The sequence below is a fragment of the Bombus flavifrons genome, chromosome 8 (assembly GCF_040668555.2).
Source record: "Bombus flavifrons isolate JBK064 chromosome 8, iyBomFlav1_principal, whole genome shotgun sequence".
NCBI classification, from domain to species: domain Eukaryota; kingdom Metazoa; phylum Arthropoda; class Insecta; order Hymenoptera; family Apidae; genus Bombus; species Bombus flavifrons.
In genome coordinates this window covers 13434210-13460086 of record NC_138449.1, presented here as the reverse complement: position 1 = coordinate 13460086, position 25877 = coordinate 13434210, and the positions used below count along the sequence as shown (strand labels likewise).

The window sequence follows — 25877 nt, the reverse complement described above, 5'->3', positions numbered from 1 at the left end:
CAAAAGGAGTGCGTAACAGGGACCACATTTGTTTGTGATTAGCTTGATTGAAGAGAAGTTACACAGTATCGACGTCAACGACAATGCTATGCCAAAAGTTCTTCTACCGGGCAATGTCGGCAAATTGGTGAAAGGGTTGGCTTCAAACTGAAATTGAGAGGGGTTGGACGTCGCAGTACCCAACATCAGAAGGGCAGAGGCGGGATACGACGCTTCTGGGCTGTCGTGAACCCTGGCTGGAGCCACCGGTGTACTTGGCAGAGAGTGCTTTTCATCTCCGTAAATGGACCGGCGGTAAAGCAATTTTGGTACATTACCTATACCTGCTTTAACTCCCTCCCTCTCGCCTTTTCTGACAGACTTCCCAGCCACCCCCATCGTCTTTCATCTTGCATCATCCGACTCTCGATCGCGGGGAACGTTTGATTTCGATGGGAAACGTCGTAAAGGCATTAAACAAAGGGGGAGAATTGCCGGCCAGACCGGCGAAACAAAGAAGCGATTTCGCTGTTTCCATCGTTGCCGACGACAGCCTTTTTGTAAATGACCATAATCGCGCCCCCTTTGACAAGATAAAACCCTCTTTCGTGACGTTGATCGAGCGTTTGCTGCAAATTTAGCGCGATTTTACGGCGTCCAACAGTTTGTCGAACAATCGATATGTCACCGAATATTTTTAATAGCTCTCTCTCTCTCTTTCTCTCTCTCTCTCTCTCTTTCTCTCTCTCTCTCTCTCTCTGGTCCAACTAACTCGTTCTATAATCGTACTATACTTTTAACCTTTCACGTATATTTCACACCGTCGTGCCACATATTCCACGATCCTGTTCGAAATTTAAAAAAATGCCCATTCCTGTACCGACTTCGTTTCAAACAAATTTCACGGTTAACACATTCAAAGTTTCTACTGTTCGATTAGTTCCAGCTGGTTTGCAACGCGATTCACTGATTCGTGGAATAGAACGAGGCGTTCGAGGGACTGGCCTTCACCCCTGGCAGAGTATCGTCGAAAAAGAATATGAATTCCCGGAGGCGGACCTGGAGATCTTTCAATCTTAACGAGCATGCGAACGCGTATCGACGTTGTTCGGATAGATTCTAATTTCGTCGGGTATCCAATTCAAAAATCTCGTTGGCAATCGAATCGCTGTTTAAATGTCGGCGACCCGTAAAACCGTGCGATTCCCGTTGACCCAGATCGCGGGTCGCCGCGTTAGATTTACCGCAGCGAACAAGAAGGAAGAGTAGAGAGAAGAATAAGGGACGGAAAGAGAGGAATAAAAAGAGAGGGAGCGGTACGAGGAGAAGTGGCACGCAGCTAGAAAGTATCAACGTTTAATCCAACCTGATTGCATTCGGTCGTGCGACGATTTTACGAGCACACTCAAAACGGACGGGCAAACACATTTTCCTTTTCGCGAATTTTTTCCTGCAATCACGACCGAGACGAGCAAACGTTCGTAAACGAGCATCTCTCGTTTGCCCGCGCTTCGACTGAGCAACCGGATTCACACCGGACGGGACGGCTAATTTTGGTCCACTAGGAAAAGAAATTGGCAGAAATCCGCTTACCGTTCTCCAAAGAGGGTTAACGAATTTATCGCGGAATATCGACTCGCATATACAGAAGAAACCTACGGCAGATCTGAAAAGTCATTTTTTCGAAATTTCAATTCTTAATTGTACAGCGACTGATAAATTGATAAATGTACAATAACACGGTACGGTATTTTAAATCGGATTTTTTCGTTGTAACGTTTAATGGCAAATGCAACGTCAGAAATGTAATTAAGTCTCTCGAACAACTCGTGTTTTGTCAAGTCCTGTCATTTCATTCAAGTGGTATTGTTACACGTATCGTAGGTATAAATTTGAAAGCACGACTCCATTCCTTTAATCCATTCTTTATATTTTAGTACCTAATTGACAGCTATGACAGACAATTGAAATTCTTATTACTTCCACCATCTTGTAAAGTACCTACGATTAACGAATTCGCAAATAAATGAATTTATCACCTACTATTCCATCCTTTTTCAAGATCAATTTCTATGATATTTCGTACAACGCTTGCTCCGACCAAATATGACGCCAATCGCGACAGTGTACCAAAAATTATCGCGAAATGGTATGGTGGCTTATATCGTGGCATGTAAAGGACCGTTTATCACGACGAAATTGTTACGTAGACGGGTAGCGATTTGTAATAGGGCGAAGAGGCAGATGGCTAGACACAGAGACTAACTTTCCTCTGCACACTTGCGGCCGTGAAGAAGGGGGCTGCTGCTTTTGTCGCGCTGCACAGACGCGTGGAAAAGAAGAGAGTGGGCTTTGCGACGGTATTGTCGTGGCTCGCGTTGTCCTGCGCCCTGTCGTCGTTGCCATTCGGATAACAAACGTCACGGTTTGAGGGGTCTCGCTTTTCCAGCCGGTGGACAGCCTCTTTAAAGAGTAATTACGCCTACACTTGGTATATTCTGCGCCCCGTAATAGATATTCTTCATCGTTTTTTCAGGTGAGCTATTTTCATCGCTCGTTCTTTGACATTTTTCTTTCTATGTTTCCTTTTTTTTACTCTTGCTTCTTTTTCCTTTCTTTCTTCTCCTCCTCTCTTCTCCCTTGTCGCGAAAGTACAATTTTTAGATTGTTGTGCCACGACCATGGAACAATGTGTCTATGGGCGAACGTGGTGCAACGGTTCATATTCAGCCTCTCTTTGTTTGCCAAAGAGCAGATTTGTCGCTTTTGTCGCGCCGCACAGACGCATGGAAAAAGAAGAAGAGACGCCAAGGATGGCCACCATTGTTGCATCCAGGCACACGCTTCGCTCTCTCGATAACCAAAAATCCTGACGATTCTTCGAAGGATCTCGAAATGTTTTCGTCTTGTTCAACATCTCCAATGTTCCTTACTGCACAAAAATTGAAAACTTCCTACTTGCAACTTTCTACGACTTTCCACTTCATTGTTGTTCGTTTAAACGATTCGGTGTCGCGAAACAGGTAATATTTCTCGTTTAATTATATCTATTCACCGTTTCCGTCGATAGATTTTGGTTTCGTCGAATATCGAGAGACTATAATCTTTAAATTATATAAAGCACGAAAATTCTGCTCGATCCCCTAAACTCTATAATCACAGTTAACAATCCTGCTCTTACCTTGTTAGAGACGATCGCGTGAAATCCAAGTCGCAAACCACGAGAGCGATAACTTCCATGAGTCGTGATTCGCACAATGGGCGCACTGATTAGTCGGTCCCTTTCGCCACCTTGGCTGAGAATTTCCCGTAGGGCGACCTGTCCGTGTCCGCTCCGAGGGGTTTGTGGCATCGCTATTTCGCGAGCCGAAGTGGTCGTGAAGAAGGTCCGCTTACACGGAATGCGGTTCCTCCATCGGCCCCGGGGGATCGGTCCTCCCTTCCAGATAGCTAAGACTCTCCCGACCCGATGCCCGTGACTTTGCACCCCTCGTCAGAAATATCCCTTGGTACGCGTTACGCGTGCCTCTCGCGCTTCCACGAGGGTCCTGCCTTTTCTTCGGCCTGGCCTTCCCGGCTAGTTCGAATTGAGATTACCTCATGAAGGTCGCGTTTTATTGTCGCTTTCTATTCGATGCCATCCTCAACCTCTCAGCACCGTTTTCAAGAAGTGGCTTGAGAACGATTCTGCAAGAATTCGACCGGATTTAGGACGGCGGATTTTTGACGAATTTAAACTGCAACGAAGGGTGAGTGGATAAGATTTCTGGAAAGTGAAACGACGACTTGAATGGAATTAAAGAATTTAATTGTCAGGCCAGTGGGAAAATCATGCTATATCGACAGCCTCTTTAAATTTATATTCTCACTCAAAAGTCTTAAGGAAAAGTTTCATTTTTGATGAAACTTCGGTATTTCATGTAGTCATTAACTTAGAATTATATATATATATATTTTATAGTATGAATTTTAATATAATTCAGTACATGATGTACTATCATTGTCGCATAAAGTATCAAGTTAAATGATATTCCCAAATAATTTCGACGAATACTCAGTTTTAAAACAAATATAATATCTGCTCCAAAAATCTTTAAAAAGGGCTATTGAGTTGTATATAATTTTGTGTGCTGGACTAAATCAGCCGCGTAGTAGTGACACACGTATGTGAATATGAGTGTATGGAAGTATGTGTGTGTACAGCGTCTCGAAAAACAGATGAATGCAACTGTTCCGTTGGCAGCCTGGTATAGAAGATGGTGAGACAAAGAGTGTGCTGAGACGCGTGCAAATGTGTATCGACGAAGATCCTGGAAATCGTTTATTAAATAAATCTAAAACTATTTTGATATAAATTCTAAATGTAGTCTTAGTGTTGCTTTACATTTATTTCGGCGATTAAGATCCACAATTCTCAACAAGGCTTGTACATTTTATTACACTTTACACTTTGTGAGAGGCCTTTAATTCTATTACATTTCATTTACGAGTCGTGTATCTGCGATTATCTGGTCGCTGTTTTATCTTTTTTTTTTAAAAACGTCAGGAACTTTAATTCCGATTTCACAGACGGTGTTAGAGCTAGATGGTCGAAGGACAGGCACTTGTCTTGTGATCGCGGAGTACGTTACCCTCGTCTGCTGGTCCGTCGTATAAAATACAGAACGCATTAATTAAAGCGTGGCCGTTGATAGGGATGATGTCAGAACGACGGTGGTGGTGGCGTTGCAACGTGTCGTAGCTCAAAGCGGTTTACAACCCCTGTAAATTCGAGCGGCAGGAACAATGGACGTCTTAAATTTCTCTCGTAGGCCGCGCAGGGAGTTTAAACCCGTCCGATTTCGAGGCACTCGACGCCTGTGCGAACGTACGCTATCAGATCGACGCGGAAAGCAATGAAACTGACTTTATTCCCTGGATTATCTTATATTGTCCTTTCCCTATTGTCGTTGGGGGATGGGCAACGCTGATAAAACTATCGAGATTGAAACGCGTTGACGATGATGTCTAGCGTTTCGTTACACGGATCTTGTACATCTTGATATCGTGTTTATTTCCTCTCGAGGATAGTTCATGGAACGCAAATTTCGTGATTTTTTATACTTGTTAAACGTAACCGATATTATTCGTTGAATTAATTATACAATTTTTAATTGACGGGTTATTTTTGTATATAATTAATATCAAACGTCAGAGATTCTTTGTGTTTCGTATACAGCTGGTTAAAACTGGTACAATTTAAAAATTCTTTATTACGATCGAGAAAATAGAAACTTTCTATGTCCGAGAAATATTAATTAATTAATAATTATAATCAACTTTCGCGTTTAGTATGGCAAGGTGTTTATCTTATAAGCTGTATTGTTCTTTAAATCATCTTACGGTTAAGATTAATTCCTCGAAAAGCGTAATTACGCACCGAGATTTCACCGTTGTTATTTTCGAATCTCTGCAGAGGCAGCATCACCAAGTTAAATTTCATTTCCTTCTATCGTTACACGAAGAGATCGAGGTATCTAATTGCGGGGTCGCGACGCGTTCAGAATCCATCTACTCCAGTTGCTTTGTTCTATTATTAGAGAGTCGGCGAGCGATCAGCCGGTAAATCAGCAGCGGATCCCGTTGCGTAACAGAAATTAAACGACCGATTCCCAGATTTAAGATCCCCGGCAGCGATTGACGACGCGATAATCGGTCACGCAACCGGAGATCACAATAGCCTCCGGGTGGCGAGAATAAATGAACTGGCTCTGATACGAGAAAGGGTGAAAGGAAGTCGAGAGATAGGAAAACCGAGCGACGTTCTAGCGCGAGTGCTCGCAGGTTCCTACCCTCCAGTCAAAAGGGTTTATGGCGCGGACAGAAATCCCGCAGACAATAGCTGAATTAATTCCTTAAGGTCTAATCGGTCTGTAATGATCCTGATCTTAGTCGCTCGGTCGGGATGGAATTAGCTCAAGTATTCGTGGTCGCCCAGATTACTGCCGTTCGTCACGTAATTAACGACATTTCGCCCAATGATTTAAGGGTTTGGATTCGAACTAACCAACCCCCTAAATCGCCGCTTCCTTTGTTGACGATAAAATGTGGGACCAGGGTCCTTTTTGGGACGACTCCTTGGATTTCGTGCGAATTTCCATGAAAAGAAATCGACTTCTGATATTTTGAAACTGAAGCGGCATGAAAGATAAAAGAAATATCGTGAAAGAATTTTTCGGTGTTAAAAAATAGAAATTACGTTATCGATTCAACGATGCTATTTCCGAATTGGTTCAGCTAAAACATTCAATTCCATCTCCGAAAAGATTGACATTTCTCGACATCCAATAAAAATTTATCAGCGGACTAATATGACTCGAGCAGCGAACAATGTACATTATCTGTACTGTGTACACGTGTATTACATGTTATCGTTCGTTATCGTGACCGAATTCCATCTCGCACACGTGTTTTATCCATTTATTAGTCATAAGCTCTTTATCCCCAAGCTCGAGAATACCGGAACGATAATCGTTTCGCACGATCTTCCACTACGTGACGATATCGTACTTCCGACCGATATCTTCGTTTCGATTGTCGCAACCACGCGGGTTATTACTGACCCGTAGCTTTTATCTACGATCAATTACGCCGTGACGAGGTTCGGATTACTGCTAAGGCTACGGTATCGCTATCCCCTATTAAATTCATTAACGAATACGACATTTCAATCGTCTTATACGAAACGGATAGTCATGGGAATCGTGGCGTAGTATCACCGCGGGACAAGCACATACTGTTAACGCTCGTGGTTCTAAAGATAACGTCCGAATATTGATAATATTTGCACGATGATGTGTCGAGTGTAAAAAACCTTCTCAAAGGAAACGACGTGCAATGACAGTTTTATTCTACGTTGAAATTATACGAATGACGCGACGCAGGAGTGCTTGAAATTATAACGAATCTCGTGTAAATAGCCATTGTAAATTTCCGTTTGAAACAATCCGAATGTTTCGACTTATTCGCCCCTTTGTACCGAGTAATCGATTACGTTTATTTAATTGGCGAATCGGTGGTGGTCTTACCGCCTCGGACAACACGTCTAACTTTCCAACATCCACTCAAACTAGTCCAAAGTCAAATTGAAGGAATTTCGTGCCACTGACTACCGATATACTCAGATCTATTATACACACTTACTAATTGCAAATGTACAATTCCGTGGACATAAAGTAATTCCTAAACTTTATCCTCCGGCTAGGAAAGACAATTAATCAACGATAGACCTAAAACATTTTTCAAAAATAGCAATTTCAGAGGCCCATGTCGTAAACCCGAGCAGCAGTTGAGCCAGGATACGCAATAGGATAAGGATTTCAACTTGGTCCATCCTTCTATCCTTTACGCGTCTCCACACCTAAGAACGTTCGGATAACCCGAAGCGACAGGTCAGAACGATTAGCGTTCCAGGAGCGTTCGTTTCATCCTGTTGTAACCGTTCCAAGAGAAAGGAGAGTTAATATAGATCCTGGTATCCCGCGGTCCCATCTTGTCTTATCTAGTCTCTTATAGTTGGACGGTCGTTGTTCAGCGGAACATATCATTTTGCCCTGTGGCTCTTTGCTGGTCAGAGAGGAGGCAGCCGTGTAGGAGACGGTTAAAAGGGGTCCGAGGAAAAATAATAACGGTGACTCGGTTCTTTCTAGCCTGGAACACAGAACCACACTCCGACGAACATTAGTGTGATAGCGGGCGGACCGCGTCTCGTTTCTCTCACCTTCGCGCCGATTATTTTCGTCGCTGACCTACCTAGCGCCGAATTACATCCGTTTTCCTGAACTTGGACCGGCATCTTGATGCGAACCACCACGCGCCGTGTCAACGCCAAACTACATCCGACCGAGTCGTATTACGGATATGTGCGATAACGCGCACGGCACGCCGCTTCGAGAAATTGCAAACGTTTCGTGGAGATTCTATTTTATTCGGCATCATCTCATCCGGTGGTGCATGAAACTAGGAACTGATTCGGAAAACGGAGTTTCCTTCGAGTAGCTAGTAGCTACGAGTTATGCTCTCCGAGTTAGTTTCGAGTCGGTCGTATTTCTCTATCGTTAAAGTATCGTTAAGCAAGAGGAAATGTTGATAAATCGTCGTTAATATACGAGATTTCGAAGCTTAATTTTATGTTAATATTCTTAAAGGAACTAAAATTCTTCTCACGAATGACAGCAAAATTCTAAGAACGTAATAGGAATTGACGGCCACACGAGAAGATACGATAAGTCTGTTGCTATCGATTCCCTGCCTTTTCTGTCACTTAGTGATAAGAAGAAATATTTTAATAATTTGATAGGTTCAAAGACATGTTTTCCGAAAACAAATGATAAATTCATGATGTTTTGTAACGAACGAATAATATTAATTTGATGTAATTAAGATAGTTTGATGTATTAAATTTTAAAATTATTTTTCTGTGCAAGGAAATGTGACTTGCTACCGTTTCTTTCCCGCCGCAGTCTTCGCGTATTTTCGTGACACGTGAAAATGGTTTTCTCGAGTAAAAATTGCGAGGATCGTTGAACGAGCGCAGAAAATCGAATCGGAAATCAGGGGACAATCGAATTCTCGGTTCTACGGAGAGTATTTTATTTTCTCTCGGGGAGAGTTCCTTGCCGGGAGCGAGTTTATGGTAATTCAGCGGTACAAGAAAATTGGCCAGACAAGTGGGCTGATCTTCGGCGAAGCTTATCCGCGTTGAATCGCGCGCCCTATTCTGTTTCGATCGGCGCGATAGAGAGTTCTTCGTGGCTTGTAGGTGACAGGCGATTACTCCGCGCCAGCTGATGGTCATTCATTGACCAAAGAGGGTCATTGTCGTTTAGGCGGTAGTGCAATCGAGGCAACCACCCCAGCCCGCGTCTGTAATCATCCTCCAAGCCCTGTTGTTCGATTACAAAGGATCCAAAGCTGGTTCGTTGATTTGATGGTCCGAAGATAACAGTCTCCGTTACCTAACGCATTTGTAAAAATATCATCGGAATTAACTAGATGAATTCGTAAAAGCAATCTGTGAGCCAGAATGAATTCGGAGAAGCCTGAATCAGAGACTGTATCGAAACCGGTCGATGTTCGTTCGTAAAATCAACGTTGTAAAGCAATATGGACAGAATATCGCGATACATGTAGGAGAAATCGGGGTCACAATTAGTTAAAACAACTTAATTTTGCGCTAGAAATATACTGATATCAATGAATCAACTGATAAATCTTTTTCTCTATATCACTCACGCTGTATGATTTAAAACAAAACGTTTGAATCGTGCAGATACAAATTCGAAGTGCAGAAAATATCCAAAAATTCTAAATGACCACGTGGAAGATGCCCGCGATATGACAAACCGTTAGAACAAGCAGAGGGAAATTTAGCGCGACAGTTGAAATTCGCGGTTGTGCTCGCGGTCGTTGCCGTGGAAAGCACGGCAGAAGGGCGCAAAAAACGGACGTGATTCGTTTGTATGCAAATGTTTTCTTGTAGCCGTTGGCTGAACCGACGTCCCATACCTTTGTGGGATAAAATGTGCTGGCCCCGTAAGCGACGAGCGTACACAGGTAGCACCGGGTATGCCATAAAGCGCGCCAACTTACCATGTATATTGCGAAGGTCTACCTGAATTTCCATTGAATGATCAGTGTGTATCGGGCGTGTTTGTGTGTTTTTGCGCGGCCGTATGGGTCCTGGCCGGCCAGAGGAACAGGTCGTGTCGCTTAATGTATTCCTGGCGATAAAACCGCATGCTTAAAATATAGGTCGCTTTCTAGGTCGAACCTCCTGCCACTTTGGTGATACCTACTGCCTGCTCTGTCGTATGAACTACGCGCTCCTGTCCTATAAACCAGCCACGTAAAGCATATGTCCGGGATTTTCACGTCGCAAAACTGGAACGAACGATCGTAAGTTCACGACACTAGTCGTATGATCCATCGTCCTAACTGAATTAGAGACCAGAATCGTACGTTTACAACCACGAATCTTGAACTAAATATAGAGAACGTGTCCAAGCACAGTTTACCTTGACATTCGATCGTCGAACGTCAGGAATATAAGTTTATTTCTGTTGGAATCTTCCTAGGCGTCCTTTAAAAATCACGTGACATCATGAAAGGTTGAAAAGTCGCGACTTCGTTAAGCGTAGGTAGACCCTTGTCGAAAATAACGCGGCTAATTCAGGTAAGAACGACAGGAAACTGTTCAGAAGAAAATACTAACAGAAATGTATGAATGAGAATGAACGAGAAACTGCGATCCCGATACGGAACGGCAACCTGAGCCAAAATTAACAAAGAGTATTATCGTTGCACTCAATTCCAGATGATAGCGATTCGAATCATGCTCGGGGGCAAACCGCCGTTTCGGACGCTTCCCTGATTGGTTTCGATACGCGGCCAAATCAAGAGGCAAGTCGTAGTTGCGGCACGGGTTGCCGCTGCCTATGATAGTAGAATTTAATAAAGGGAATGATTACGTTTACCGCAAATCAGCATCGAAATACGTTCGACTGACTTTGATGAATCGTGAACATCGCGAACACGCTCGTTGCTCCGTTTTGCCTCTATCTTCTCTCGCCGCCTCTCTCACCTTTACCGCCCTCTCTCGCTGCGTGTGTTCACTATTACACCCCCTTGTCCAAGATAAGCCAAATTAATTAATCCCATGAAATACATCAGAATTGATCGAAACGATAGATCCGCTACGGCCCAATGGCATCATAGAGACACAGGGCCATGCTAGTTTGCGGTACTTTGACGCGAGATACGGCGTGTGGTGACGTCTGTGCTGGTCGTCAATTGTCGAACTCTCGACGATCGATCGAAAGGAACAATGGCATCGACAAAATTATTTTCAGTATGTTTCCTCTCGGAGAAATTTTTCTTTATTTCCTTCGTTTACGAGTTATTAATAACACAATTTCCTACGTCACTTCGCATTTTTACACTCGTTACTAGACTGTGAATTTTTATGCATTTATAAGAAATTAATAAAAGATATTTCTTGCAGTACAGAATGACGTGTTCCATTGTTGGAGCAGCTTATTCGTATGATTTCCAAGTTCGTGCATCGACTGTTCAAAAGAAACAGAAAAAGACGTGCAAGGTAGAGGTATAAATCGCTTAGGACGTGGTTTGATCGACTGCACGAGCGTATATGTACTCGTTCGCCTGTTTCAATCTCTTTATTCGAAGATTACCAAGGTTCGTTGAAGAGACAGTGTAGTGGAAAGAGCAGGCAGAATGATTCAACGGGTATAGGAGAGGAGAACGATAGTCTTCCAGTTTCCTGTTCACATAGACGTTTTTACATCGCCACCGAGACAGCTGGTGCTTCCCTGAGGAACGAGAAGAAAGCTTTCGACGGAAGAAAGACGGCAAAGAAACGCGGAAGAAAAGCGTTATTGTACGGTACATTACCGTGCATGCGAGGCAACGATTAGCACCGGCTACATCGAGAACTCTCTACAAAATAATAGAGACGTACCTGAAGCGATGGCATCCCACAAAGGAATCCACCGTTGCTTCTCCCTTAACACGTAAATCCTTATACCGGCCGGCACGAAATTGCAGCGAAATGCGGCATACGATAGTTAAGCGAACGAGGCAAAACCTTAGAAACTCTTTCTTATCTTTTCTCAAATGAAATTACGAAGTCGTGATTTCGCGAATATCAGAATGCTGCTGCAGAAAAAAAGAAAAAGAAAAATTTGCAGGCCGCTGTATTTGAAGACTACAGGTTTTCTAATTTTTACGGAGCAACAGTTTTAAAATCCAATACGTTAAAGAAAGAATGGTACGTGCAGAAAATCGAGAGAAAATCGATGGAAAAAGGAAATGAAAACCATATTAAAAGAAATTCTGCCACTAGATATTGAAACAGAAAATAAAAGGAAAGAAAGGGGGGCATGGAGTTTGAAACAGAGAAGAGAAACGAAGAGAATAAGAAAAGAAAGAGCGTGGAGCAGACTGAGGGAAGAGTCGGATACAAAGCGAAGGGGTCGGTGTATCGCGTGTGTTTGAACGTACGCAAAATGACACGAGGGCAGTCGGTCGAAAGGGCCCCCCACATACACTGGCGGCCCTTTAGAAAAAAGTCACGGATCAGAAAAGACTCAAAGGTTCGGTGAGTAGACAGGCCGAGAAGAGGGTGGAGAAACGTCGAGCGGCGGTAGGAAGTCTATATCGAGTTGGGCGCGCGTTTAGGCGGATCCCCGACTCTTTTACTTTTATTTGCGCTTCGTTGTTGATGTTCATGTAGGGCTTCGGAAAGATCTATCCCGGCCCTCTCGTGTTTATCTCTTTTTCGCGAAAAAGAAAAAAAAAAAGAAAAGAAGGAGAAGCTAGCGGCGGTTGAGATATAGCGGTAAGGTAGCTGTGGAGAGGGACGATAAAAAGAAAGTCGCTGCTTCTTTCGGGAATTCGAAGGTTCATGGGAACCTTTCTCCCGCACTGGAAAATCTTCCATCCTTTCCGATCGTGTCAGATAATAAACTTAATTTTATTTTCGTATTTTTACGGGACCCTTCGTTTTATTCTGAGAAGTAGATTGCTCGGAAAGAAGTTAAATCGCAGAGTAATCGTAAAAATGTTTGATCTATATTGTACCATCGAGACGTTCGCGATCTCCGATGTGTTCCTTCTACGTTGTTATCCTTCTAGAAACGAGTGACAACAACAGACGGTACACACTCGGCAGCCCCTTCGTAAGCCTTCAACCACGAACACTATCGACATCCTGTTTCCTCGATACGCCAGCAACTTCGTTATCCATTAAGGCGTCTTAATCTGTGCCAAAGAGAGAACCCTCTCCGGGATAGTTTCCTGTGCAAGCGGATCGCAGGGAGCAAAGGTTGCTCGAAGAAACACAGCACCGCCGGTGTTTACCACTCGAAGGCAGCTGGTCCCCACGGTGGTTTCGCCTCTCAAAAACGACGAGTGTCGCCGAATCAGTATGCAAAACGGCGAAGGAGGGGTCTGGAGAATGGAGAACGCGTTTCGCGCGTGTTCCCGACGACGCAGATGCGGACAGACCACAGATCGTATTCATTATGATTTGCATACTTTTCGCGTGTTTCATCCGACCAATTTCACCGTTCTGACACTTTGCCTATTCGTTCCGCGATCGTTGATATCACTTGACCATCTGGAACAACGCCGTATCGTTGCTCCGCCTCTTCGAACGCAAACGAACCGTTCTCCGGCATCGAAATGCGAACGACGTGCCTGTTTGAACGAGGGAAAGAGCGTTTGTATCGTTCGTTCTGGAACGAAGCTCGAGTTTCATGATTTTCTGTCGCATAGTTTGCCTTCATAATTGAAAACAGAAGGGAAACAATGCTCTTGAGGAGACAGGGCTGTCAAGAGGGAAGGCGAAAGAGGCAGGAGGAGTAGCAACTGTGTAAGATGAAAGATATGTAAGATGAAGACCGTGGTGGAAGAAGAGGAATTGTAGGTCGTAGATTAAGCGGCATATCAGCGTAACCCAGTTCCTCCGCAACCTTGTTTCACGAAGACAGGCTCCGAAGAAGCTACATCGACGATTCTCCGTGCCAAGAACGTAACGGGGTGTACACACTTTAGCGACCTTTTTGTATTAATACGATCGCGGTATCTCGCTTACGAGACACGATCGAAAACTTCACGAAGTTCTCATCTTTTTCAACGCGCGTACGTTATGTATTTCCCAGTATTTGTTCGTTATGTACATTTCCCAGCGAAACGAAATGTTAGTAACAACGCAAGAAACGGTTGCTGGAATATTCTTTACCGTTACTAGTTCGTAACTCGGTTCTCAAGTCGTCTGAACGAATTCCGATATCCTGCTTTATACTTGTACGTTTTATACGTCATATATTTCATCCTGTTACATAGTTTTCCATCCAAGGGGAGAATATTCGTTTCCCTTCTTTCCGGTAATTCAACGGTTCGTAGAAACATCTTATACCTTTTTATTCGAATGTTTTCATTTTACAGGCACATACGTGTAACTTCGGCATTGTCTCGCCAGCGCGGTAGCCACTTAAAGCCACATACGCATCGAATGCACAAACTACGACGGAACTGGCATTCTTCGAACGAAACACAACGAACGACCCAGGAGTTCATACGACTTCGGTAAGAAATCGGTCTATAGCGGTCTCCAACTTGTCCAATATACTTTCGGCCCAGTCGATTCTGGCCACCCTCGCGCGATCCTCTTTTTCCCCGGGAAAAAAGGTCTTTTCAAGTTTTCATCGAAAAGCAACACGGTTATCGCAGCCGGACACATTCTCGTCCAGAAAGAAATCTCGCTGACTCGTTTAGAACTCTGTCGATCGTTGTACACTTGAGACTCGCCGAAGAAAGATATAAAGGAAACTTGAAATCTGTATCGTTGAACGACCGATGAGTTTGATCGATTTAATTCGGGGATGGGTGAACAGCAGAGATGGATGTATTTTTCTGATAGTCCAGGTTCGTATACGATGGTTGATAATTCGCGTACTACGATAAACATCCGAATTTACGAAAGAAGAGAATTATGTTAATGAGATAACACGCACGAACAGGGAATGACATATAGTAGAAAATTCTATGGAGACTAGCGAAAGTCAGGGATGTAACAGTACTCGGTAGAAGTAGGGTAAAGTTGAATTATTTGGGTCGGAGAAGCTTCAACGACTTAAAATTCAACCTTGAACTCTGCACAGCGCAATGAAACTTTTAGATTCAAGCCACATAACCTGTTTGTCTAAATTATTGTAATTATTACTATTTTTTGTTAACTATTATATCAATAACGAAATAATCGCTACAAACTATTTCATCGAGTTTGCCATGATACTGATCAACGCTACTAGTATTTGCAGGACTACCACCGAGCTAGACGGTTTCGCTTTAGAAAAAAGGGGAGCTCGTTAGAAGGCGGCGAAAATCGTGCCTTATGATGTTCGTCTTCGAGTGCCGGAGGTCGAAGGTCACATTTAGCCGGGCAAAGAAACGCGGCGCTAGGGTGGAAACGGCAAATGCGGACTTTGCGAGCCACGAATCCGGCGCGACCGACGCACAATACAGTGAAACGCACTTCACTCGGGGGCACTCCACTCGAAGAGCGCCTAGATTACGACTGCGAAGGTAGGTGTGACCCGAGTACAACCCACTTTCGTATCTCAAAGGGGAAGGATTTATGCGGAGAGCGCACGGGCGCCAGCATTTCGCGCGAACGATTTCAAACGTGTCCTTAACGGTGACCCCGGAACGCGCCCTTTTGAAACACGTGCCGGCTAAAGGTGAAATAAGAAAAAAAAAAGGAAGCACGTAGGCGAATAAAAAAAGAGGACAGGAGAGAGAAAAGGAAGAAGGAAGGAAAGCGAGTAGGAAAAAATTGCTGGACTGTCGTCTAAAAAACGAGGCCTTCGAGGGTGTTCACCCCAGGCTTGTCACGTCGATTTCAAACTCGAAATCATTGCATCGAAATAGTTTTACATTCTATACACATACATATGTATAAATACGTGGCGGATAAAATATTTTTATCCGTTTATTGGCACTACTTTTGTTTCCTCTTTGTATGTATCGAACGAACCGAACAAGCGACTTCACACACAATGGAACGATCTAGAAAGGAAGCTTAATTAAGGGACGAGAACGTATGTAGAAATCGATAGAACGCCTATTAACCTGATTTTGTGACGAACTGGAAGCTTTGAATGCGATAACTGCTGTCGAGTTCGTAAAAATCTTGCACGAAATAGGTTAGTTGTTTCGTAAAGGCAAGAAACTCTTGTCTTTCAAAACACACTATTTCTGAAACAATCTGGTATTTACGCCGGCAGTCGTAAGATACTTCTTACCGTAGATATGACTATCTGACAAGTTTCGAAAGCCCTCCAACTTCCGAGAACGTTGCTGTCGTCAATACAACTGCTTCTTTCTTACAGCGCTCCCAACTACACCTATTCCGACGGAATCGTATGACAAGAAAGGCGAATCGGCGGAAGTCGAAGCTGTTTCCGAGATCGTAACGATCTGGCGAATCGTTCCGAGCGTTACGATGCTTTTCTCCTCTTTTATAGACCAAAGAACAGCAGAGTTGCCCGGTATAAAGATTATACTACATTTTCAGTTCATCTTTCAACAATAATAACTATCAGGTATCTTTTTCTGCGTCAGATGTTCCACGATAACCAGAGATTTTATTTAATCCATCCATCGATTTACTCAAAGAAATATCAAAAACTTTTTACAAAAGCAAAGAAGCTCTTATCGCCTGTAATGTCGTTATCTATTGAAAAAGCCTACAAGATTTACTCCATTAAGCACCCAATATCCTGTTATAGCCTGTCTGATTTAAAAATGTGCTGAAACAGGTTCTTATTGCATTTTCGCAAATCATATCCCATTTAAAAAGGTCTCCACAAATAACTTAACAATTTACGCCCAAACAAATCTCAACGACTCTTAATACAAGAAAGCCCTATAATTCTTCAACGAGTCCACCTCCTCCAACTGCAGAGAGCTATAGACTGGAAGATCGACACTTTTATCGAATAAATTCAGTGCCATCCAGCGTACGACCGCGTCACATTTTTATCGTGCGAGGATCTACCAGCCGCTGGACACAGAAATAACGGCAGCCACGGAGAACCATCTCTCGGCGGAGGAGGCTCGAAGCGCAACCGACGTCGGCGCGACGAGGCGGTGCCCGCTCGCAGATGCATCGGTGCACTGCAATTAAATGCGCGTATATAGGAACGTAGCGCAGATTTATGCGTCACTGCCGGCTACGAGGATATCTCCATCCCGCTCGCTCGATCGTCCCCGCGGGTTCGCGACCACCTTGTCTCGAATTCTCCGCGCGAGAGACAGGCTGCAGAGCCACCGATCGCGCGCGCAACCAGGGCCGGACGATCGTATTGCGTATCTCAATCTCGAACGTGGATACAAGCGTATCCTGCATACTTTGATTAAGTATTAAACGTGATTAACCGAAGCCCGTGACAGTGGACCGGAGAAACTACGATCGTGAAGCCGGCCACCAAGGCTGCATTGTCTCGTTCGTTTTTATTCTGTCTGGAACCTTTCCGTTTCTCCATTCTTCGGGGGAAATAAGTTGTCTCGTTTCAAAAGTCGATTTTATTGCGTGCGTATAAAACGCGAGTTTTATGAGATAAAGAAAAAGGGATATAAATAAATAAATATATATACACATATAGAATGGTAAAAATCAAAGAGGCGGGGATACGTCCTGATCGGAACACGAAGCTGAAATACGAGAGATAGGGCGAGCGAGAGGCGGTGATTAAATATCAGAGTATTGTTAACCATATTTCCTACATTTCCATAACTGTCAAAAAATCTTCGTATACATTCCTGGCGATTTCGCGTTCAGGAACCAGTTAACCTTTTCGCGATTCCAGATAACATCGAGTATTATGATCGAAGCGTGTGGCGCTGCGAGGCACATCGAAGGTGAGGCTAACGCGCGGCTCGACATTACTCACAGATCTTATTATATCTCGTGATCGGAACACTCCCTAACGTAAGAACACGTATGCATTTGAATAACTGAGAAAATAAAATTGGGGAGGAAAAAAGAAAGGCGGGAGGAGGAAAGGTGTAGGAAAGAAAGAATGGAAACGACCATTCTTTCGTTACTTAACACCCTAACGTGTTTAACTTCTCGCACGCACACGGAGCGGATCGCCCTGGGACCGAGTCGGACCTGCTGGCGGTCTATCGCGTGAGACGAACGCGGATCGGAGAGAATCCGCAGAAAATCGCGCGATTCCCCCGTACATCGATGCAAAAAGGGGCCAACGGAACGAGGTAAAAACGAAAAACGGCGGGAACCGTTTTACTTGGGAGCCAGGTACGTACACGATGAAGAATCCCCCCATTTTCGTGGTGCGGCGGAGCGGCGCGTGAATTTGTTCCAGTGATTTTCGGGAACGTCTTTACGGATGCGCAGGATGAAATCCGCGCGCCACGAACCCACTTACACACCACACTATCCGGCGTGTAACTATAGATTATCGTGTGTATCGTGGCAGTACACGTGGCGTGCGAGAAGGAATATCGAGCGAGCATTGTGGCTCGATCGTTCCGATCCGGTTACGACAGAACGGACGATCGGACGCGATAGTTATTTAGCGTACCTGGTAATCAGCGACCATAAAAATGAACATAAACCGACACGTTTCGTACGGTAGGTGCATACGCGTGTGTGAGAAGCGGGGGAACGCACACGCTCGGCCGAGCTTGATAGCAATGAGAGCCTAAGTTCCGGCAATAAAGCCTAAGTGCCAACTCGCATCGTTTATGTAGGTCTTTTTTCTCTTAAGAGCTCGGGAAGACCTTCACGGTGCGCTATGGCAAAATCGAGTTTAGGGAGGTCAAGCTCCTCGCGTGAGCCTCCATCCGGTATACTCGATGTAACTAAAAATGTCACGGTAAATCATATCCTGTTCGTCTAGTAATTTTTCCATTACAAATACTAAAATACTGAATTAGCGATCCTTCAGCCTATGGATGTAATCGTGTTTAACATATTCTATTAACTTCGGCGCGCCACACTGTTCGTAAATTGTAAATTAATAAACAAAAGTATTTCCTTTTTTCCACTGCATTAAAAGCCTCCTGATGATAAACTTGTGCGAGATATACATTTCGTTCACGATTTTGTACAGAGAGATATGAAAATAGTTCACGGCTGGTAGGATTAATACTGCAAATACAAATGCCAATGATCTTACGATCGAACTTTTGCGTCTTATTTCCTTTGCAAGTAAAAAAAATAAAAAAATAGTCGAACTCTCCCAATGTCCTCAATTTCTATCGCATTTTATAAAATGGTGACGGCACGCGCGCGAGAAACATTAGCCATAGGCGGTCGTTCCGAGCTGTTGTAAGAACAATTAATAAGGATCATTAAGGGAACGACCCAGTTTCTTCGGCGGTCGAGGAAGGACGAAGCCACGAAGGGGGACCAGTTCCCTCGACTGCACGGTTACAGTGTTTTCCTTCCTTTCTCGCTCCTAAGAGAGAGCAAGGCAGCACGACTGTTCACGGCGAAACATGATTCTTGACTATCCCGGTCGGGCCCAAGGATAGATCGTCCGTGGAGATTGTCGGGGGCGCAATTTGTTTCACTGCCTAATACGAGTCTTCTTCCACGAGAGGCTCTCGCTACCTGGCTCCCGCTGCCTGTCCGGATAAAATCCGGCTTCCATGTATGCGAACTTACAACCACGCGAATTTGTCCGACCAGCCGCAATAGCATAATTTCGCGTTGCACGTCTCCGAGATTTTTCGCGCTGAGATCGAGGTGTTTCGAGGGCATTCTTGAGAAGAGATTATCTTGTCGGTATCGCTGTGGATTCAGATTTATCGTTTCCCCTTTTTTTTCAATCCTTCGTGCGTGCTTCCTTGTATACACGGTCGCAAGATTAAAGCTTCGAACATTTTTGAATGTTCGAGTACAAAGCTCTTAGCGTCCATAAACAAATTTTTATGTCATCGCACGGATATAACTTTCGGGCGAGCGATCGTGCTAGAGCTTTTAGAATGAAATATCTTATGTATTAAGTAACTTTTTTTATATACTTCAAATCTTCATTACATAAATAACAAACTCTAACGGAGAGAGTAATAAAGAATCATCTTGTCAAAGGGACGAGCATTAGATACGACGAGCTATCGTAATTGGAATGTTGATGAAGATTGAACGATTTGTAGATATTTGAGAAGTGTTTCATCAAATTGTCTCTGGTAGTGTGACTAACTATGATGACGTGTGACGCGAATAAAGTGTGAGAATGTGAAGTGCGTCTCTGTAAAGGTGCTAGGAACGAGTGGAGTAAGAAAGTCAAGAACTCGCGACCTTCCAGTACTTCCTGTACTTCTTTCTTTGGTAAGTACAAAATTCTTGCAACATGTCCTCTTATGTACAATTGTTGGTCATAGGAATGCGAGCTTATATTCGCGAAATTGGTAATCGTAATATTTTTGTGTAGCGCGGAAAAATCTGAACAAAAAGGAGGATACAATAATGCCAACTTTTTCTCGCATTTGCATTATCTGGCGTCGTACTCACGCAACTTAATTAAGAGGATAATGTAACATTTAACGTCGGAATATCGTGCGTGCGCTGAAACTGCGATACACGACCGCCTAACAAATTACTTTTTTATCTCTCGTTCCACCGTAACCAAGCGTACAATCATTCTTCCCCATTCTCTCCTAAACAACCTATAATTTCTCCCCAAAATCCGTAATCAGTTTCAGCCCGCCTCATTACAAGATCCTTTCGTAAAATGCAAAAAAATCAATGATACGCCGGCTTCAATGCACTCCGTGCATTCCGTTACGCAATAACGCGAAACAATGAAACCGGTTACCCAGAAAGAAACAAATTAATCACGCGAAGCAATAACCCGCAGCTTTTCATTTCGGAGAGAGCACGGCTACGAATCCTGCCAAGATCTTTATCAACCCCAAATAGAAAAGTCGGTTGAACGTACAGCGTGGAGCTTCCAAAAGACGAAGGAGCCCGAGATAATCCCGTTAGCACGATGAAAACGTTCTCGTGGCTCTGGTTCTGCCAACACGATTTCAAATATTCTGAATGACCGACGTTGGCCCCCTTTCTGCCACCCTTCTTTCCCTCGTCTGCTCCGAATTACCACCACAGCGCGGAATCCCTGGTCTCGTTTAGTTCCGTTTCACGATGCAGCAGAAGCAGAAGAGAGCTTCGGCAATTATTTTCGCCGTGAATTCTAGCGAGTACCATCCAAGCTTCGAGGAGCGCAACACGATCAAGGTGGAGCTACGTGTTGGTTTCATTGCCTTAACTTACGAGATATTTGCATCTGGGGCCAACCTTGGTTAATTCTGCCCTTCGAACAACTATGGTGACCCTTCTTTTCTGCCGTTTCATCCGATAGACGATGGAGAATGTATTTTGTCAAGTTTTATTCGTTTGTTTGAATCGATAAGAACGCGGTATAAAATGCTATTGAATAAGTGCTTCGAACGAATAGTCTGATATTTTCATAACTTGACATTTCGTATTTAAAGGATATTTCGTTCGTACGAATGGATTACGATTGCAACGTGCTTCGCGTTGTTTTTTCTTGGTCTTTCATTCTGGGTGCAAAGATTTCTCGCATATTTTCTGGTACAAACGATGGGCAATAACGATATGGTAATTATAGAAGCATATTTCGCGTTAAAGATTCTCACGTAACTGACCTTTTCTTGCACGACCATAAACACCTAACACGTCTAGTTGGCGCTCTATCGAGCGCCACTCTCGATTTGTCTGGTAATATCGATGGTTCGTAAAAGTCGAAGTAACCGAGCGCATCCACCGGCTGCATACGATATGAGCGTGATAAGTTTTCAATTTTCTCGATACTGACGGAACAGGAACATACGAAACCCGATGGAAAAGTTTTCGCGGAAAAGCAAGATCATTTGAATTTCTATAATTGTTTCCTATTGCACGTTTCAACACCGTACTGTATCTTTTACTACCGATGTCGGGAGGATACTACAGATTACGGTTTATCGAATAGTTTCTCTCAGAATTTTCCTCTTAATAAATTCAAGAACCAAGACATTCGTTTATTAAAATACGTCTGTCTCCTGTCTTTCAACAGAAATGCTGCACAAGCCATTTGTTATTAATAGCCAATGCATATTAACAGGTGCTCCGGTTAAATGAATTTACGTTGCAAATACTCATAAACCACTCTTTCTTTCATTTCCTTCTATTCGCAGATCTTTGTCAATAAGTGGCATTAAAGCGGTGGAAGCTACTGAAACTGTTCTCACAGGTGTATCGTCGAATATCTATCGAGTTTGTTGTTCGAATATCGATACGTTGAATGTAGAATCTTTTCGACTCTTGTTTCTCGTGGTCCGCCCGATGACAGCTAAGCTGAAGATCGATACAAGCTTTTTAATACATCAGACCATCCTTGAAAATATCCCGACGTTACTGCAAGCTTGGCGACTAAATGTACGCCGGAAGTATGCAAGTTTAATAATCGTACAAGTCAGTCAGAGTGGACGATTTTAAAATTCGATTCGTATTTCCGGCTCCACGACCACTTGATATTACACGAGCATGACGATAAAACGGGCAGAAATTGGCAGAAATACGTTAACACGTCATGCGAAATTATAGAAACAGGTTTCACGGGTCTACCACGACCAATTCATAAGTCGTGAATATACGAAACCGGCTAATCCGGAAGTTGATTCGATTCTGTTCGATGAGTTTCGACAAAGGCGAGTCGAATTTCTTATATATGTGTCCCGTTCTTCTGTCTTTGATACGAGTTTTATACTTTAACCGTAGGTATTTTCAGCACTAATAAAATGTGTATTGTATCCTACAGAATTTGTTAATATACTATATAAACATGTCATTAATGTATATAACATGCATATGTATATGTTAATATCAAATAAATAAATTAAAGATATTCAAACAATCGAATATAAAACAGTAGAATAACGTGCAACTACTATTGGAATTCGCGTGTAAGGGGAATAGAACGTTCTGCAGTAGACCGCGCCATACCGTAGCCAGACAAGAATTATTTCAGAGAAAAATATTATCGGGAAGATAAATATTGAATTTATTAGGTAAATATTATGTTAGAAATATCATTCGAACGAGTTTTGTCTGCGCAGTTTTCATAAAATAATTGTAAAAACGATTCGAACAAATGAAGGTGTCGACGAATTCAGGGAAAACCCGGTTCGCTCGCAGCAACCAATTCGCGTGATTGATTGATCGGATTGCGTTAATTCTGTCCAATTTTCGAGAATATTAGTGCAAAATCAGGCGAAACAGGCAACGAACGAAAGTTCGAGAAATGAAATAAGAAAAGAAAAGGAAAGAGGAGAAAAGAAACTAACTGTGTAGTCGAAGAACGATAAAAAGAATAGCAGCAATCAAAATATGAATTTGAGGTCTATGTGTTGTCCGTGATAATTGTAGCTGCTGGCTGTAACCGAGCGACAATCAACCGATCAGCTGATAAAATCCCTTAAAGCATATAAAAAGGAAAGCGGACCACCTCTTCTTCTCTTTACAGATGGCATTTTCATCCGGCGGTTCTCCACATCTCAACAAATAGGAGTATTAATTGAAGAAAAATCGAACTACGGCCGCCGGGATCTGAACCCGGGTCCCGAACGTTCGTAACCTAAGGCGCTAACCACTGCGCTGTCGTTGTCCGGTGTTAGTTAGAGACGAGTGGTGGTATTTGCGCTGTCGAGTGCCGCCGCAAATTGAACGCGAGGAAAAACGAAAAGAGAGAAAGCATAGAGTGGAATAGGGAAGCTGAGGGAAGGGAAGCGAGGTCCTAATTACCACCGAAACACGCGCGTACACGCACGTGTATTCCGCGGGCTGGTCTGCGCGCCGGTACACCCACGATCTCGAGCCGCGTGTGAAGCGAAAAAAAGGAAATTACACGTACGAGCCGGCGGGGGTGGTGAGCAGAGCCTTGCTGCCCTGTGATATTCATGTTTCCAGATTATTTATGACTCGTGGAACGAGTGGCCGCACGCGTACAACGGCGCTACGAAACGCAACCCGTGCACCTAACACGTACATTATACAGGAAAAGAAAGGAGCGAGCCGCGGGGCTGCCAGTCGGTCGACTCGGGGGTGGAGTGGAAAAAAATAGAAACAACCCCGCACTTGGCGCAGCGTCTACTCGCGCGGGGCACAGGGGCGGTACTCGCGTTCTCGTGCTCCCACCGCTTAACGCCACCTCGCGCCTTGCCCGTCCGATTAAACGAGGCCCCGCCGCCGCCTCCTCACGACTCTTTGTACGCTGTTCGACGACGTTCATCAACGCCGTGCGTGTAAATACGTACACGAGGTTGATCGCGATGGTGAGAGTAACATAATGCTTGGCAGATAGAACAGCAGGTATGAGGGGAGGTGTGGCATCAGCACGCGTTACAGGCATAATTCATCCGGGGCAACGGCGCAGCGCGCGCGACCGTTCTCGCGGAGGACATACACGTGTACGAATACACGTTTTATCGTCCGATTCCGATAAGGACGAACGTTCACGAACCACGATCCGCTCGCGCGTGCGACTACGAGCACGCTGCGTGCCCGTCATTCTATGCCGCCGGTACTGTCCGACCAATCGATATTTAATGAACATGACGAATGCGTGCATGCCCGCTAACGATCGTGCTCTTGAGGCAGGCCGGTTTTGCGCGACTATCGATCCCGACCGGTCTTTGGCGTAGCTCTCTGTTTCTCGGAATCCGCGCGGATTCTCCTTGGCATTCCGTTATTGGGTTAATGCGGCGACAGATCTTCTTGAAGGACAGAGTCGCCGGCTTTTGTAGAAGACGACGTAGAATGTATCGTATATTCAAAACTAAGGATTTAGGATAAAAAATTAAAAGACTCGTGCTATCGTTCAATAGGAACAGAAATAGAGCTGACTTTATGGGTTAGAAGAATTTGGACGATTCTAGCGAAGTATACAGCGTGGGTCACAGGACGGGGGATACTTCAATGTCTAATATATTTTTGAGTTTCTCTTGACATTCGCTTCTCGAATTCTATATACTTAAAAATACAAGTGTATCTTGGAAAACACCTAAGAATAATCCCGAAGAAAAATTCGTTCACTCGATCATATTTGTTTCTTTTATTCTTCGTAACTCGTTAAATTGTAAGCTTAAATACCAGTATCAGAAAACAGACGAAAATCGCGAAAGAAAAATAAAGACGAGAGCATTGCCGTGGAATTTGGCGCGTTGGACAGAACCGTAATAACGAACGCGGCCATTATTAGTACAATTTGTAAGCGACGCTTGTACTCCCGTGTAAACACGCGACCGCGTTATTAATTTATTTACGGGCGGGACGACAATGCACGCGCCGCCCGGGAATCAATTAATATCGGCCGTTTTATGCTTCCGCAAAAGGTGGCCGCTCGCTTCGATCACGTTTAAACAAAATCATCAGGCGATTCGACAAATACATGGCCGCCTGGCAACGCTGGCAAACAGATGAGTTAAATACGCCGTTGTTCGTACCGCTGCTGGTGGATCCGGCAAGCGATGAAACTCATATGGACCGAAGACGTGAGAAGACATTTTTTCCACTTGGAAACTCGTAATTTCGCTTATTAAAACCGCCACCGCACTGCATCCAGGATGAATAAACCGTTTATCGACGATAACCAACGGATCTAGTTTACGATCCAACTAGCGCGAATTTTTTAGCGCGGATTTTCTTTAAAATTCTCTTGAATTATTATTGCTTTCTGATTCATATAGTACTATCCTAGAAGCTCGATGGGTGCGCTAGATGCCATCAATATGCAATTTTATTTATAACTGCTATAAACAAAACGCATAATGCATAGGTTTGCGTTATCGAAAGGAAAGCAAAACTTATTCCTGGAAATCACGAACTGCAAATATGTCTGTCTCGTAAAACCTGTATCTACCTCGTCGTTTAATTCCAAAACGTCCTAGGAACATAAGGCATGAAAAATATGGGGTAATTTCGCAGAGGTACGCGCCTCTCGGGGGATCATAACGTCATAACGTTCGAGTAAAAACGACAAGAAACGGGGAAATTAGTTTTTCATCCCGGTTCATCTACCCACGCCTGTGGATAGCGCGCCGCTCTTCTATCCACGGGGATAATGTCGAGTTATTAAAGTCGCGTTACACACTCGGTAACTTTCATACGGCCGTTTTAATGAATACGATTTTTCGAAGATCGTGAGCCGGCGACACACCGTTCCGCGTCTTTGATCGCCGGCTCGAGATAAATTAAAATTAAGCAGAACTCGGGCTGCAACGTTGCGAGAACAAGGTAGAGA

At 43.9% G+C, this 25877-nt stretch overlaps 1 long non-coding RNA gene across 8 annotated transcripts in view; it reads right to left on the bottom strand.

The window, feature by feature from the left end:
- LOC138182687 (uncharacterized) overlaps positions 1 to 25877 on the bottom strand; it is a 240271-nt gene that overhangs the window by 24201 nt on the left and 190193 nt on the right. Inside the window, exon 7 of one of the 8 annotated variants that reach the window (XR_011173850.1) lies at positions 3161 to 3666. The exons of the other annotated variants lie outside the window; for them this stretch is intronic. This is a non-coding gene — a long non-coding RNA (uncharacterized LOC138182687). The remainder of the gene's footprint in view (positions 1 to 3160; positions 3667 to 25877) is intronic. 8 annotated transcript variants of the gene reach the window in all.